Source organism: Oncorhynchus masou, chromosome 31 (assembly GCF_036934945.1).
Source record: "Oncorhynchus masou masou isolate Uvic2021 chromosome 31, UVic_Omas_1.1, whole genome shotgun sequence".
Classification (NCBI taxonomy): domain Eukaryota; kingdom Metazoa; phylum Chordata; class Actinopteri; order Salmoniformes; family Salmonidae; genus Oncorhynchus; species Oncorhynchus masou.
Window position 1 is genome coordinate 42,219,476 of NC_088242.1, and position 15,452 is coordinate 42,234,927.

Sequence of the window (15,452 nt, forward strand, 5' to 3'; positions counted from 1 at the left end):
CTAGTCAGCCAGGCAAGCAGAGAGCTAGTCAGCCAGGCAGGCAGAGAGCTAGGCAGCCAGGCAGGCAGAGAGCTAGTCAGCCAGACAGACAGAGAGACAGGCAGCCAGGCAGGCAGAGAGCTAGGTAGCCAGGCAGGCAGAGAGACAGGCAGCCAGGCAGGCAGAGAGACAGGCAGCCAGGCAGGCATAGAGCTAGTCAGCCAGGCAGGCAGAGAGACAGGCAGCCAGGCAGGCAGAGAGCTAGTCAGCCAGGCAGGCAGAGAGACAGGCAGCCAGGCAGGCAGAGAGCCAGGCAGCCAGGCAGGCAGAGAGCTAGGCAGCCAGGCAGGCAGAGAGACAGGCAGCCAGGCAGGCAGAGAGCTAGGCAGCCAGAGAGACTGGCAGCCAGGCAGGCAGAGAGCTAGGCAGCCAGAGAGACAGGCAGCCAGGCAGGCAGAGAGACAGGCAGCCAGACAGGCAGAGAGCTAGTCAGACAAGCAGGCAGAGAGGCAGGCAGAGCCATGAGTGAGCCATGATGATCTCTTCTCCACTCACCGACTCAAAGGTCAGGACACACTGGGGGGGTTATGAGGAGAGGTGGGTGCATTCACGACACAGCAGGACACACAAACACATTGACAGACGTGCGTGCACACAGACACAAATACACACAGGCGCAGGAAGACAGACAGACACACACACACAGACACACACTCACACTATAACTGTCCCTTTCTCAACAACACAACTTGAACCCCATAGGAACTGTATGTTTTGTCTAAGATCATGTTATTTTGCAGTCACAATGATAGCCCGTGGCAATGTAAAACACATTTCATTTTTCACTTATTCTATGAGTCATCCAAGAGTGTGCACGAGAAGTGGCTTAGATTCTACAGGCAGCCAGGCAGGCAGAGAGCTAGGCAGCATATGACCATATGACGTAACATGCCACGCATGATGACAATGATGAGGATGACGCAAAATGGCCGCCACCCAAGGCAGTTGGGGGCAAAGATTCCTTGATGTCTGTTTGAAGCCTGACGAATGAGCTGCTCCGAAGGCAATGTTCTGAGTCCAAACAAGCACATACGTAGAGCTATGACAATTGTGGAATTTTGGGTAACAATTAATTGTCATGCTAATGACCAAGGTATATGTCGTCATTTATTTGTATTTTATTCATTTTTTAAGCTTGTAATGTATCATAATGCATATTTGAAAATGACCTATGACATACCTAATCAATACAGCACAGCTTTGGTGACACCCTGTCTCAAAAACAAATGGTTTTGACAGCGTGGAACTTTTGGAATTGATGCTCCTCCTCTGCCTTTCTGCACGTAAAAAAATGTTCAAAGTTTATTGGGTAAATCTACTTGAAAATAAAGTTGAATCCCCCTTCCTACAACAAATGTACTAAAATGATTATGACAAGAAAAACCAAGGTCGGTTACAAGATTATACAATAATTGTGACAGCCCTACACATAAGTATTAGGAAGGCCCGCCTTCTCCTGACTAAGCAAAAAGACAGGTAGAAAGAGAGAGAGAGAGAGAGAGAGAGAGAGAGAGAGAGAGTGAGAGTGAGAGAGAAAGAGACATATTGGCTTGCGGTTCCTGCTCTAAACCCACAGCACAAGCTGCACATTGGGCTCTGTTAACCGATGATGAGAGTCCACAAAGCGAGGGGGCATGCCAGTTGAATCTGAGCTGAAAGAGCGGTTTCTATTTAACATTGTCGAATGCACCCTGTGTGTACACTGAACACACACACTTTGCATCTATGGCAGTTCACCTGACTCAAAGCTCTTTCAGTATCTGTGTGCGTGAGAGAGAGAGAGAGAGAGTAAGAGAGAGAGAGAGAGAGAGAGAGAGAGAGAGAGAGAGATTGAAGTGTTTTCTTCCCAGGCGTAACGCAAGGCATTATTACTGGGATATGAGGTAACAACAGGATCTGGCCCATGCTAAAAGCGTTTTTTTTAAAGTACAACGTTTTATTAGGTGCTAAGACTGTGTTATAAAATGCTTAAAATGATTCAAAGACAAAAAGAGATTGTGATTGTGTTGAAGAGTGTTTAGGAAATAAAGATAGACATGATATAAAAAGTACTGCTAATACTTAATTCAGTACAGAAATGTGTAGGCGGCTTAACCTGCCCTGTCCTTGGCTCAGTTTACCCCACGCTTGGCTTTTTAAGACAATGGAATGTTTACATGAATTCTGATTATTTCTAAGCATACAAAGTATTATTTGTTATAATTTGTATTAATTTAGGGGTAGACCAGCTTTAATATTGCTGATTGTAGCTTCCATCAATGTAATTGTCTGCATCACTTCCAATCCCCCATATATTTTTTTGTATACAGTGCCTTGCGAAAGTATTCGGCCCACTTGAACTTTGCGACCTTTTGCCACATTTCAGGCTTCAAACATAAAGATATAAAAAATTATTTTTTTGTGAAGAATCAACAACAAGTGGGACACAATCATGAAGTGGAACGACATTTATTGGATATTTCAAACTTTTTTAACAAATCAAAAACTGAAAAATTGGGCGTGCAAAATTATTCAGCCCCTTTACTTTCAGTGTAGCAAACTCTCTCCAGAAGTTCAGTGAGGATATCTGAATGATCCGATGTTGACCTAAATGACTAATGATGATAAATACAATCCACCTGTGTGTAATCAAGTCTCCGTATAAATGCACCTGCACTGTGATAGTCTCAGAGGTCCGTTAAAAGCGCAGAGAGCATCATGAAGAACAAGGAACACACCAGGCAGGTCAGAGATACTGTTGTGAAGAAGTTTAAAGCCGGATTTGGATACAAAAAGATTTCCCAAGCTTTAAACATCCCAAGGAGCACTGTGCAAGCGATAATATTGAAATGGAAGGAGTATCAGACCACTGCAAATCTACCAAGACCTGGCCGTCCCTCTAAACTTTCAGCTCATACAAGGAGAAGACTGATCAGAGATGCAGCCAAGAGGCCCATGATCACTCTGGATGAACTGCAGAGATCTACAGCTGAGGTGGGAGACTCTGTCACAAATCTGGCCTTTATGGAAGAGTGGCAAGAAGAAAGCCATTTCTTAAAGATATCCATAAAAGGTGTTGTTTAAAGTTTGCCACAAGCCACCTGGGAGACACACCAAACATGTGGAAGAAGGTCCTCTGGTCAGATGAAACCAAAATTGAACTTTTTGGCAACAATGCAAAACGTTATGTTTGGCGTAAAAGCAACACAGCTCATCACCCTGAACACATCATACCCACTGTCAAACATGGTGGTGGCAGCATCATGGTTTGGGCCTGCTTTTCTTCAGCAGGGACAGGGAAGATAGTTAAAATTGATGGGAAGATGGATGGAGCCAAATACAGGACCATTCTGGAAGAAAACCTGATGGACTCTGCAAAAGACCTGAGACTGGGACGGAGATTTGTCTTCCATCAAGACAATGATCCAAAACATAAAGCAAAATCTACAATGGAATGGTTCAAAAAAAAACATATCCAGCTGTTAGAATGGCCAAGTCAAAGTCCAGACCTGAATCCAATCGAGAATCTGTGGAAAGAACTAAAAACTGCTGTTCACAAATGCTCTCCATCCAACCTCACTGAGCTCGAGCTGTTTTGCAAGGAGGAATGGGAAAAAAATTCAGTCTCTCGATGTGCAAAACTGATAGAGACATACCCCAAGCGACTTACAGCTGTAATCGCAGCAAAAGGTGGCGCTACAAAGTATTAACTTAAGGGGGCTGAATAATTTTGCACGCCCAATTTTTCAGTTTTTGATTCGTTAAAAAGGTTTGAAATATCCAATAAATGTCATTCCACTTCATGATTGTGTCCCACTTGTTGTTGATTCTTCACAAAATAATACAGTTTTATATCTTTATGTTTGAAGCCTGAAATGTGGCAAAAGGTCGCAAAGTTCAAGGGGGCTGAATACTTTCGCAAGGCACTGTATATGTTCCTATATTATTTTCCCCTAACCCTACCATCCCTCCCCTATTTAGAGTAAACTAACAGACAACAACACTTAGGCTTCAACTTCCAGCGTATACAGATGAAGTAGGAAGTTTACATACACCTTAGCCAAGTACATTTAAACTTTTTCACAATTCCTGACATTTAATCCAAGTACAACTTCCCTGTCTAAGGTCAGTTATACCACCACTTTATTTTAAGAATGTGAAATGTCAGAATAATAGTAGAGAGAATGATTTATTTCAGCTTTTATTTCTTTCATCACATTCCCAGTAGGTCAGAAGTTTACATACACTCAATTAGTATTTGGTTGCATTGCCTTTAAATAGTTTAACTTGGGTCAAACGCCTTCCACAAGCTTCCCACAATAAGTTGGGTGAATTTTGACCCCTTCCTCCTGACAGAGCTGGTGTAACTGAGTCAGGTTTGTAGGCCTCCTTGCTCGCACACGCTTTCTCAGCTCTGCCCACAAATTTTCAATAGGATTGAGGTCAGAGCTTTGTGATGGCCACTCCAATACCTTGACTTTGTTGTCCTTAAGCCATTTTGCCACAACTTTGGAAGTATGCTTGGGGTCATTGTCCATTTGGAAGACCCATTTGTGACCAATATTTAACTTCCTGACTGATGTCTTGAGATGTTGCTTCAATATATCCACCTAATTTTCCTCCCTCATGAAGCCATCTATTTTGTGAAGTGCACCAGTCCCTCCTGCAGCAAAGCACCCCCAAAACATGATGCTGTCACCCCCGTGGTTCACAGTTGGGATGGTGCTCTTCGGCTTGCTAGCCCCCCCTTTTTTCTCTAAACATAACGATGGTCATTATGGCCAAACAGTTCTATTTTTGTTTCATCAGACCAGAGGACATTTCTCCTAAAAGTACGATCTTTGTCCCCATGTGCAGTTGCAAACCATAGTCTGGCTTTTTTATGGCGGTTTTGGAGCAGTGGCTTCTTCCTTGCTGAGCGACCTTTCAGGTTATGTTGATATTGGACTTGTTTTACTGTGGATATAGATACTTTTGTACCTGTTTCCTCCAGCTGTCATGTCTTATTATGTCTGTTCCTGTCCTTTCTCTTCACTCTGTCTCTCTCTGCTGGTCTTATTAGGTTACCTTCTCTTTCTCTCCTTCTCCAGCTGTTCCTCATCTCCCCTAACTACCTCGTTCACCCTTTCCCCACCTGTTCCCTTTTTTCCCTCTGATTAGGTCTCTATTTCTCTCTCTGTTCCTGCTACTTTCGGTGTCAGATTCTCGTTTGTGTTTCTCATGCCAGAAGCAAGCTATCGTCTCGTTTGCTTCCTCCTTGTCCTATCCCTTTCGGAGTCTGCCTGGCAGGTGCATCCTGTACACTACTAACTGTCTTTTGTTTGCACTGTGTCCAGTTCATCTGATGCTACGTGTGATCAGGTACCACCATTCCTCTATGACCCGCGCCTACCCAGAGCGACCTGCAGCCTGTCGCCGCTACCCAGCTATTCTCCTCTGCTGCTAAGAAGGGGACTCTCTTGCTATTCATCAGAGGGACTTTATGTTTCATTTGTCGCCCTCTCTGCGGGTAGTCTATTGTGCCATTGTCAACGTCTGAAGAGGATCTATGTCTTTCCTGTTTTCTCATTAAAGAACTCTGTTTCTGTTAAACCGCTTTTGGGTCTTCACTCAAGTGCATAACACCAGCATCTTCACAAGGTCCTTTGCTGTTGCTCTGGGATTGATTTGCACTTTTCGTACAAAAGTATGTTCATCTCTAGGAGACAGAACGCGTCTCCTTCCTGAGCGGTATGACGGCTGCGTGGTACCATGGTGTTTATACTTGTGTACTATTGTTTGTACAGATGAACGTGGTACCTCAGGCGTTTGGAAATTGCTCCCAAGGATGAACCAGACTTGTGGAGGTCTACAATTTTATTCTGAGGTATTGGATAATTTATTTTGATTTTCCCATGATGTCAAGCAAAGAGACACTGAGTTTGAAGGTAGGCCTTGAAATACATCCACAGGTACACGTCCAATTGACTCAAATTATGTCAATTAGCCTATCAGAAGCTTCTAAAGCTATGACATCATTTTCTGGAATTGTACAAGCTGTTTACAGGCACAGTCAACTTAGTGTATGTAAACTTCTGACCCACTGGAATTGTGATACAGTGAATTATAAGTGAAATAATCTGTCTGTAAATAATTGTTGGAAAAATTACTTGTATCATGCACAAAGTAGATGTCCTAACCGACTTGTCAAAACTACAGTTTGTTAACAAGACATTTGTGGAGTGATTGAGAAATTAGTTTTAATGACTCCAACCTAAGTGTATGTAAACTTCCGACTTCAACTGTACATACTGTATACATTTTACAGACACAGAATATTTTACATTATAAACTGGGTGGTTCGAGCCCTGAATGCTGATTGGCTGATAGCCATGGTATATCAGACCATATACCACGGGTATGATAAAATATTTATTTTTACTGCTCTAATTATGTTGGTAACCAGTTTATAATAGCAATAAGGCACCTCTGGGGTTTGTGGTATATGGCCAATATAGCATGAGAAAGGGCTGTATCCAGGCACTCCACGTTGCATCATATGCCACACCCCCTCGTGCCTTATTGCTTTAATAGTTATCTTTTGTTTGTTGTTAGTCCCAGCGTTCAGCTACACTCAACACCTCCCATCTATCTCTGAACACCATCCAGTCTTGATTTCTAATTGCCATATATTTTTTTTATCTGTGCTGTGATGTTTCACAAAAGTTCTGAACCTTTCTATTCTCATAGATTCTACATATTGTACATAAAAATACATTTGCTATGAGTATTATTATATTATTGATCGATTGACTGTGACTTTTGAAATCACCCAGCAGCGCTATTTGCAGAGTTAGCTCCAGGTAAATGCTGCAATTCTTAATTAAGCCATTCCTGACCCTGCAACGAAAAACAAGCTACATATGGGAGGTACCAAAACAAATTATCGTATGATTCTGTCTCTTAGCAGCAAAATCTGCAGAGCTGGGATGGTTGTAACCCCCATATGTAGACATCTTTGTTGGAAAGAATACTATATTTCCCTTGGCGGAGTGATGCTGAATATAAAGAAATGCCTCAACTCCCTTACATGTGCTGGGGGTACAACAGTTTCAATAATTTTCAAGTTTTATTGTCACATGACTTAACCACTGTAGACACTGGTGAATACTGTCAGCTGTTGCTAAGTTGATCAATGATATATAAGCCGCTATCCTGGTGTAGCAAGCACCATGCTCTACCAACTAAGCTACAGAGGACCAACATTTCCTGTTTCCTATTTTCAAAAACCTCCAAAATGTCTGAAAGTATCTCTAAATAGATTATTTGGACCAAAGGATCGGCATAGCTGCCTCAGCGGCTTCATTTCCTGAAGTGAATCATCCCATCGGGAACAGTTCACACACAGTCAGCATAAACAAGACTGTTCTCTCGATCACTAGTGAAGTCTGTCATATTTACCATCACGCTTGTGATCTTTGGCAGTACTGTGGTTTTCACCTCAGTGCTCGTGGTTGCCTGTATCAGCGTGACTGTGTATTCCGAATATAAATTTTTGCCGGGAATGTTTCGAATGATGATATTACAAGGAAAGCAGTGCGCGCACAGCATTAACAGAAAGCAGAGATCTTTATCTCACGGTGGCAAATCAAGCAAAATCTCCCAGTGAATGCATACAGTATACTACTCCTATCCTGGTGCTATTTCAGATACTGTATCTACGCAAAGTCTGTCGCTGCTCAGATCCTGTAAAAACCAAGCCCAGGGAACATCAGAGAAAGAGATCAAAGCATCCGAGGTTAACTCCAACTCCTCTCTATTGCCACCAGAGGAATTTCACATTAAAAGAAGCCATTTTCTGCAAACACTGACTGGTGAGAACAAATTGTAAAATGTTGTATACAACAACAAGAATGAAAGGCAGAGAGTTACTCTAGAGGCTGAGAGAGACAGAACATTTGCTTCCAGATTGAGTTTATGTTAAACTCATTAGAATTTTTGTGAGTAATTTATCCTTTATTCTGTACAATTTAAAAAAATGTTTTGCCTGTTCATCTCGACACAACAACTGACTTGAATAAATACATGTGATTTACAGGTCAACATTGCCATTTATTATTTATTTACCTTACTATTGCATAGGTTCATGCCTCAGGATTGGTATGCTAGTCTACATAAAATCTCCGAACTGATGAAACTGCAATTTCAAGGAGATTATTTTATTTTAACCAGTATTTCCTCCCCAAATGGTAGTTACAGTCTTGTCCCATCGCTGCAACTCCTGTACGGTCTGTACGTTGATCCCGGGCTGCGGGAGCTTTGTCGAGAACCAGAATCTGTAGTGACGCCTCTAACACTGCGATGCTGTGCCTTAGACCGCTGCGCCACTCGAGAGGAGAAAAAACGATCCTAAACCATGTCTAAATAATACACAGAAATCCACTACTATCAAGCCCTCCGCTGCCCTCTCCTCGTAGCAACAGTAGACAGATCTTACGCATGCATCAATATTGCATGGTTCCATTACTTCAAGTCTGGTTGGCACCAGCAAAGAGGGCAGGACATGGGAGACAACCCCCTCGGTACACCCTTAAGTTCAGACTAGGGCTGTTGCAGTGACTGTATTACCGCCATACCGGCAGTAATGAGTCATGAGCGCAGTCAAATTCCATGTGACCGTTGAGTCACGGTAATCTCCTCTTATGCACTCTGGATATGCTTTAGAAGTACCCAACTTGCTAACAACCATCGGGTCCTACTCAGGGCTCTAGTGTCCCTCTAACCACTCTGACATCAATGCAAATCCAGTCAAAAATCACATCAAACGCTTATCATCAAAACAGTATCTTGCTTTTAAAACTCACCTCACTGTGATGATAAGTTTGAAGAAAGAAGTTCAACAACAGGTTGAAACGGAGTGTAAAACATGGTCGTTGTGGATGTTGTTTCAAAGCCTAATAAAACAAAATGGACAGTACTTTCTAAGGTGATGATTAATTCAAAACATCCATACGCATAGGGTTATGAGCCCCAAAAAAACAGAATTAAAATTACGATTGTTAATTTTTTATTTTCTTTATCCTTTATTTAGCATTGTGCCGTTATACAATACATAGGCTACTGCATAGTACGCATGGCAGAACAACAAACATCTAAACCGATTTAAGATGTCTTTGGTAAATAATTGGTTCTCCCAAATACTCAAAAATTAAACAAATTGAAGTAATCGCCTTTGAATGTGGACTGTATTATTATTCATGCTGGATGGACCGGTTACCTTATGCTATGGTCCAAAATGTCTATCCACAAGTCAGGGAGAGAACATATAGGCCATGGCGATGCTGTTGGTTCATTGATTGTGCATGGCGGCTTACAGAGGTAGCCTACAATTATAGTGAATTTGTATTTGATTTTGAATAGTCTATTAATAGGGCATTTTCATAATTAATTGGGTGACACATTACCTCTAGCTATACAGCATATCTCCCCAACAATGTTCTTCCATCTCCTCCTCTCTCTCCTTAGTTCCTTTCTAGAGCATGCAGGGGGGCTGTCAACAGTTTAGTCACGCCTGCTCCCACTCCCTCTCTCTGGCGCTCGAGGGCGCCAAGCTGCCCATCATTACGCACACCTGTCACCATCATTACATGCATCGGCGCTTCATTGGACTCACCTGGACTCCATGACTTTATTGATTGCCTCCTCTATATCTGTCTATTCCTCAGTTTCATCCCCGTGTCAGCATTAATGTCGTTCTGTTTCCCTTGTCCAGACTCAGTCCATGTTTTGTTTCGTGTCTGTTATTAAATATTCACTCCCTGTACTTGCTTCTCATCTCCCAGCATCTGTCCTCACAATGACTTAGCGCATAGACAGATCAATCTTTTGTATGACAATAAACTGCTGACAAAATGTCATGACCACCACAGCCCTAGTTCAGACCAGAGTCAGGCATTCATCTATCCACAGAGAGAGGGACACACACACACACACACACACACACACACACACACATCACACACACACACACACACACACACACACACACACACACACGAACACAAACACATACTTTTTTTCAATTACAGTATGTCAAATATGCCCTTTTTCTATCATGGTTCTAAATAATTTCTCTGTTTTATTGCGAGTTAATGTACACCCACTCCTACAGACCAACTGTAAAACATGTGCAAATGAATGATCGCCCTCACACCCTAACTGTGAAACATTATAAATCCACCCAGAGCGACACATACATTTATGCTCCGACTCTACCAAACACAGTGCCACCACCAGCACCACCCACATAGCCCTTATTTCCATACACAGTGCAGTCAAGTGCCCGGTGGCCATTTTCCTCTAGGACGTGCTACTCTGCACTCTCCAGGTCTGCACTTGGGCATGTTTCTCCTAAGGGAAATTGACAGGGGGTGCATGGCCGTGCAGATTCTCAATGTGAGCAGAGATCATACATGCATGCACACGCCCAAACGCACACACACACACAACCCATGGGAGTCCGAATGTAGGTCAATGGCTTCATTTGACAAGGATAAGGAGAAAAATAAGATAGACCGACTCTGTGCCACACACTTCTATAATAAAAGAGTGTTCCAAATTAGCAGTAGAGGCTTTCTGAACAAAAATGAACATGACATTAACATGGTTCCCATAGGAACTCACTGATACTTCTGCATCACACTATCTGAAATCCATTTACCCTGAATGGGGAACCCAGTGACATCCTACATTTCAGTGGTTTCACCTAATTTCTCTGTTGTGCTCAAGCATTGCATGTGAATTACACATCATAATATATAATATAATATATATCCCATTTAGCATACATGATTTCAATACTACATCCGGTGAGGAGCAACATAGCTAGCAAAGACTTTTGAGTAAAATGCCCATTTAAACACCCTGTCTATCTCTTATCTCTAACCATCTCTTTCCACGGCAATAGTCTGGTTTTGTGACTGCACCACAGTGCAGGCAGGCGAAGCACCCGGCTCTCGTCACTCCCCTCGCCTGTTAATAATATTCCTCCTCTCAAGACAGGAGTGGAGAGGATTGGAGAGCTGACAGCAGCCAGGTACAGTATAGTTGTCTGAAGAGCCTGCCAGGGATGGCTGATCCCTCTGCAGTAGCTTCTGCTGCAGTAGAGAAAGAGAGGCTGAGCTGATATGGAGGAGTGTGTGTGTGTGTGGGGGGGGGGGCTGATGTGTATAAATAACGTACCCCAACCCTTCTTCGTACAATCATCTATTCAGCACTACTTCATTTTCAACACAGCCACTGGACAGGGCTCCACCGTAGAGGGTTCCTCTTTTATGGGCGATGAGAGCTTCTGTCTATTCTCTATTGTTTCATTAGAGCTGCATGGTGAACTAAGTGAACTAGGACAGGACTTGAGAGAGAGGATTAACAACTCCCTGGAAGTAGGGGGTGGCTGTCTTCGGGGCCAACTTCTAAAACTGTGCCACTTGTTTAAAGTGAACAGGAGGGAGTTGGAGCAGCCTTTGTATTGAACCAGCACAGTGAGTGGGATACTAGTATATCGTAGACATTCTATAAGTACAGCCAGGAGTTTTTTCAGGCCATATGGCCTGACCAGAAAAAAACTCCTATGCCACAGCCTATAACTCGGTCCCAGAGTTTTCCTTAGGTCAGGTGTAGTCACTTTTCTAGGACAAACTCCTGGTCTAGTGTACAGCAACCTGGAGCCTTGGTCTAGTCTTACCTTGGTAGAGCACCGTGGTCCTGGGGGTGACGTCAAGAACAGGGCCGAAGGGGAACCCCCATACCCCTGACAGGCTACAGAGGAGCAGCTGTAGGAAGGGGGGCTGAAGTGTGACGTGGTCCCCCATGTTTGCCAGGATGACCTGGGTGCAGGTGGAGCCCTGTCAGCTGTCACACACCTTTGTTGCTTACACACACAAGTGATATTATCCTCTGTTGGGCTCAGCAGTGGTGGCTTCTAGGTCATCCTCTGTCTGTTGGAAGGCTCACTCTGCACAGAAAAAGAAGAAAAACAGATAGTATCCCACACTGTAGATGTCATTGTTTAGATCAAATCAAATATTATTTGTCACATACACATGATTAGCAGATGTTAATGCGAGTGTAGCGAAATACCTGTGCTTCTAGTTCCGACAATGCAGTAATAACCAACGAGTAACGACCTAACAATTTCACAACAACTACCTTACACACACAAGTGTAAAGGGATGAAGAATATGTACATAAAAATATATGAATGAGTGATGGCTGAACGGCATAGGCAAGATGCAGTAGATGGTATAGAGTACAGTATATACATATGAGATGTTTTTATTTATTTTTTATTTCACCTCTATTTAACCAGGTAGGCAAGTTGAAAACAAGTTCTCATTTACAATTGCGACCTGGCCAAGATAAAGCAAAGCAGTTCGACACATACAACGACACAGAGTTACACATGGAGTAAAACAAACATACAGTCAATAATACAGTATTAACAAGTCTATATGCGACGTGAGCAAATTAGGGTGAGATAAGGGAGGTAAAGGCAAAAAAAGGCCATGGTGGCAAAGTAAATACAATATAGCAAGTAAAACACTGGAATGGTAGATTTGCAGTGGAATAATGTGCAAAGGAGAAATAAAAATAATGGGGGCAAAGGAGCAAAATAAATAAATAAATAAAATAAATACAGAAGGGAAAGAGGTAGTTGTTTGGGCTAAATTATAGGTGGGCTATGTACTGGTGCAGTAATCTGTGAGCTGCTCTGACAGTTGGTGCTTAAAGCTGGTGAGGGAGATAAGTGTTTCCAGTTTCAGAGATTTTTGTAGTTCGTTCCAGTCATTGGCAGCAGAGAACTGGAAGGAGAGGCGGCCAAAGAAATAATTGGTTTTGGGGGTGACCTGAGAGATATACCTGCTGGAGCGCGTGCTACAGGTGGGTGATGCTATGGTGACCAGCGAGCTGAGATAAGGGGGGACTTTACCTAGCAGGGTCTTGTAGATGACATGGAGCCAGTGGGTTAGCCGACGAGTATGAAGCGAGGGCCAGCCAACGAGAGCGTACAGGTCGCAATGGTGGGTAGTATATGGGGCTTTGGTGACAAAATGGATTGCACTGTGATAGACTGCATCCAATTTGCTGAGTAGGGTATTGGAGGCCACTTGGTAGGATGGTCAGCTTTACAAGGGTATGTTTGGCAGCATGAGTGAAGGATGCGTTGTTGCAAAATAGGAAGCCAATTCTAGATGTAACTTTGGATTGGAGATGGTTGATGTGGGTCTGGAAAGAGAGTTTACAGTCTAACCAGAAACCTAGGTATTTGTAGTTGTCCACGTATTCTAAGTCAGAGCCGTCCAGAGTAGTGATGTTGGACAGGCGTGCAGGCAGCGATCGGTTGAAGAGCATGCATTTAGTTTTACTTGTATTTAAGAGCAATTGTAGGCCACGGAAGGAGAGTTGTATGGCATTTAAGCTTGTCTGGAGGTTGTTAACACAGTGTCCAAAGCAGGGCCAGATGTATACAGAATTGTGTCGTCTGCGTAGAGGTGGATCAGAGACTCACCAGCAGCAAGAGCGACATCATTGATGTATACAGAGAAGAGAGTCGGTCCAAGAATTGAACCCTGTGGCACCCCCATAGAGACGGCCAGAGGTCCGGACAGCAGACCCTCCAATTTGACACACTGAACTCTATCAGAGAAGTAGTTGGTGAACCAGGCGAGGCAAGCATCTGAGAAACCAAGGCTGTCGAGTCTGCCGATGAGGATGTGGTGATTGACAGAGTCGAAAGCCCTGGCCAGATCAATGAATACGGCTGCACAGTAATGTTTCTTATCGATGGCGGTTAAGATATCGTTTAGGACCTTGAACATGGCTGAGGTGCACCTATGACCAGCTCTGAAACCAGATTGCATAGCAGAGAAGGTATGGTGAGACTCGAAATGGTCAGTAATCTGTTTGTTGACTTGGGTTTCGAAGACCTTAGAAAGGCAGGGTAGGATAGGTATAGGTCTGTAGCAGTTTGGGTCAAGAGTGTCCCCCCCTTTGAAGAGGGGGATGACCGCAGCTGCTTTCCAATCTTTGGGAATCTCAGATGACACGAAAGAGAGGGTGAACAGACTAGTAATAGGGGTGGCAACAATTTCGGCAGATCATTTTCGAAAGAAAGGGTCCAGATTGTCTAGCCCGGCTGATTTGTAGGGGTCCAGATTTATGAGTAATGTAGGGTATGTAATGTATGATGAGTAATGAGATGAGTAATGTAGGGTATGTAAAAGTGGCTTTGTATAAAGTAGTTAGTGATACATGTATTACATAAAGATAGCAAGATGCAGTAGATGGTATATAGTACAGTATATATATATGAGATGAGTAATGTAGGGTACGTAAACATTATATTAAGTGGCATTGTTTAAAGTGGCAAGTGGAGTTGAGTCAGTATGTTGGTAGCAGCCACTCAATGTTAGTGATGGCTGTTTAACAGTCTGATGGCCTTGAGATAGAAGCTGTTTTTCAGTCTCTCGGTCCCAGCTTTGATGCACCTGTACTGACCTCGCCTTCTGGATGATAGCGGGGTGCACAGGCAGTGGCTCGGGTGGTTGTTGTCCTTGATGATCTCCATGGCCTTCCTGTGACATCGGGTGGTGTAGGTGTCCTGGAGGGCAGGTAGTTTGCACCTGGTGATGCGTTGTGCAGACCTCACTATCCTCTGGAGAGCCTTACGGTTGTGGGCGGAGCAGTTGCCGTACCAGGCGGTGATACAGCCCGACAGGATGCTCCCGATTGTGCATCTGTAGAAGTTTTGTGAGTGCTTTTGGTGACAAGCCAAATTTCTTCAGCCTCCTGAGGTTGAAGAGGCGCTGCTGCGCCTTCTTCACAGAGCTGTCTGTGTGGGTGGAACAATTCAGTTTGTCCGTGATGTGTATGTCGAGGCACTTAAAACTTACTACCCTCTCCACTACTGTCCCGTCGATGTGGATAGGGGGTTGCTCCCTCTGCTGTTTCCTGAAGTCCACGATCATCTCCTTTGTTTTGTTGACGTTGAGTGTGAGGTTATTTTCCTGGCACCACACTCCGAGGTCCCTCACCTCCTCCCTGTAGGCCGTCTCGTCGTTGTAGATGAGTCTGTGTGTGTGTGTGTGTTTGTGTGTGTGTGTGTGTGTGTGTGTGTGTGTGTGTGTGTGTGTGTGTGTGTGTGTGTGTGTGTGTGTGTACATTTCCTGAGCCTGTTTGAATTTTTGCATAATCACACTGTTTCCACCATAGGTCACCCCACATTAGCTTAGGCCCTATAAGTACACACAAAATGAGTCAAGATGCATTACATAAAACACCAATTACAAAATTTGATGATGAAGAAGAATTGTTGTTTTCTCAAATATTCTGGAACATGGTTCCACTTCTCCACTTCCTAATTAGCAGTGTGTGTTGGGGGGCTAGGCTTGGCAGGG

The 15,452-nt window shown here is 43.5% G+C and overlaps 1 pseudogene; it reads right to left on the bottom strand.

Moving 5' to 3' along the window:
- Positions 1-15,452, bottom strand: part of LOC135523956 (semaphorin-4G-like) — a 93,768-nt pseudogene that overhangs the window by 47,586 nt on the left and 30,730 nt on the right.